We start from the raw sequence: 2,638 nt of genomic DNA on the forward strand, positions 1-2,638 counted from the left end.
GGAAGAGGTTGAGAGCCCAGAACTCCAGCTGCAGCATGGCTGTGTGTAACTGTGTGGGTGAAATTAAGTAAGAGATCATTCTTGCCCTAGAAATTGGCAAAAATTTGACAGCTTTTAGATAGCTCAGTGTTGGTGGGAACACAGCAGCACGGGGGCACTCATACACTGCAGTTGCAAAGCACACTGGTACTGCTGTTCTGAATGACAGTCTGGCAGCATGCCTTGAAACAAAGATCTCATGTCCTCTATTGCCCACTGCTTTCCTCCTGGGCTTGGATCCAAGGAAAACGCTCACCTCTGTCAAAAGAGAAGATGCAGGGCATCGAGACATGTGGCCTAGTGGTGGATTGCTTGCCTAGAAAACCCTCGGTCCGTTTCTTCGGTACCATATACACAGAAAAAGCCAGAAGTGGTGCTATGGCTCAAGTAGTAGAGCACTAGCTTTGAGAAAGCCCAGGGACTGTGCCTCGGCCCTGATTCAAGTCACAGGACTGGGAATGTGGCTTAGTGGTAGAGTGCTTGCCTAGCTAGCATGCATGAAGCCCTGAGTTCAAGTCCTCATTACCACATAAACAGAAAAGTCTGGAAGTGATGCTGTGATTCAAGTGATAGAGAGCTAACCTTGAGCAAAAGAAGCTCCGGGACAGTGCCCAGGCCCTGAGTGCAGGCCCCAGGACTGCAAAAAAAAAAAAAAGATGCACACAGTGCACTGCAAAGTGTTTATGAGCAGGTGCTTAATCTGAGGCAGTCTGCTTAGCTGGGTAGACAAGGTAAGTTATGAGAAATTCACTCAAGGCACTACTTCATATCAGCTAGAAATACCAACTTGGACAATACCTAGTATTATGACTAGAAACATTCACTTAGTTTAAAAAACAAAAACAAAAGAGAGAGGAAAAAGAGATAGTGAACTATGATACAGGCCACATTTAACCAATAGCAAACCATTAACTAGAAACTGATACCTATAGCCTTTGCTACTCAGGAGACAGAGATCTGAGGGTTTTGGTTCAAAGTCAGCCTGCATAGGAAAGTTCATGATACTTTTTATCCCTTATTAACATTTAAAAAGTCAGTTAGAGTCTGGGCACTGTCCCTTAATTTTTTCACTCAAGGCTGAAGCTCTATCACTTGAGCCACAGCTCTACTTTTGTTGTTGTTGTTTCTGGCTACAAGTTTATTCAACACAAAATAATCCTCTCCATCTTTACTGGGGGGGCTGTCCACATCCACGACCAAATCTATCTCTAAACTGGAATTCAGTTGCTAACCCAGCCCCAACCTCGGCTTTCTTGTCAGCTCCAGTGAGTACAACACTCCATCTGTAGGTGTCTCTGTCAGCTTCACCTCTTGCAGGCCACTCACGCTCCAGACCTCTGGGCCAAGGCCTGCCAGTCGCAGGTCGGCTGCACACAAGATAGCAGGCACAATCTCAGGAGGCAGGTGGAGGTAATTGCAGAGATACTGAATGCTTTCATTGGTTAGGTACCAATAAAAGTGCCTCCAGGCAAACAAGTTCCTTCACATTGCCTCGAGGCTTGAGAGACTGCATGGCCTTCATGACTTGAATGTTGGGCACATTCTTGTCTGCTAGCTCTGGGTGCTTGGGCATGTGGACATCCTTCTTGGCCACCATAACCCGCTCCCTAAAAAGGAGTTCATAAATGGCAATCCGGTTCTTCTTGGGCATCAACATCATGTCGGCTTCAGGGTCTGAGGTGGAGGCTGGAAAAGAAAGGGCATGCCTGTTGTTTTTATCAGGGCCTAGGCTCAGGGACAGAGCTTATCTGTGCTCAAGGATAGCACTCTACCACTTGAGCCACATCTGGCTTTTTCAGTGCAGTTTATTGGAGATAGAGTCTCAAGGACTGGACTTCTTCCAGTCCTTCTTCCATGGTTTTGAACCATGATCCTCAGAGCTCAGCCTTCTGAGTAGCTAGGATTATAGGCATGAGACAACAATGCCTGGCAACTTATAGTTTTTGCTGGTTAATTGTAGATAAGTGTCGTGGAGTTTCCAGCTGCCTTTGAACCACAATGTTCAGATCTCAAACTCTTGAATAGATAGGATTACAGGTATGAGCCACCAATACCTAAGTCTGTTTTGTATTTTTTACCAGAATTTTCCTGTGGGATTAGAATTTAGTTGCTCTCTTGGCAGTTGACTTAAAAACAAACATTTTATTGGCCATCTCTCCTCCTGTATGTCTCTTTCCTATCTCTCTGGGAGGTGGATCCTATATCTCCCAATTTACAAGCCAGGCATGGTGGTGTATACTTATAATCCTAGTAGCTCAGGTGGCTGAGGAAGGAGAATTGTGCATTTGAAGGCAGCCTGGGCAACAAAACAAAAAGAGAAACCCATAGCTAAATTAACTACTTGCACTTGAGCTTTGTAGTCTGCTTCTGAAAGAAGTCCCAGAATAACAATGTTTTTTGCCTATGCTGGGATTGAGGGCAAAAGGACTACATGGGTTTGCAGGAAATTTCAGGAAAGATTAAAAAAAAAACAACAGAATTTAGGTGATAGTTAATATGCTAAATAATATAGAAGTGACATATTTTCTTCCAATATTTCATATTCAAGTTCTTTCTCTTTCTCCTTCCTTCCTTTTCTTTTTTTATTAAAGAATTTATT

General features: G+C 44.0%; 1 pseudogene; it reads right to left on the bottom strand.

Annotated features, from left to right (window-relative positions):
• Positions 1–1,170: 1,170 nt before the first annotated feature.
• Positions 1,171–1,696, bottom strand: LOC150053459 (small ribosomal subunit protein eS10 pseudogene; annotated as a pseudogene).
• Between the last annotated feature and the right edge of the window lie 942 nt (positions 1,697–2,638).

The sequence above is a fragment of the Megascapheus bottae genome, chromosome 16, assembly GCF_031878675.1.
Source record: "Megascapheus bottae isolate mThoBot1 chromosome 16, mThoBot2.hap1, whole genome shotgun sequence".
NCBI classification, from domain to species: Eukaryota; Metazoa; Chordata; class Mammalia; order Rodentia; family Geomyidae; genus Megascapheus; species Megascapheus bottae.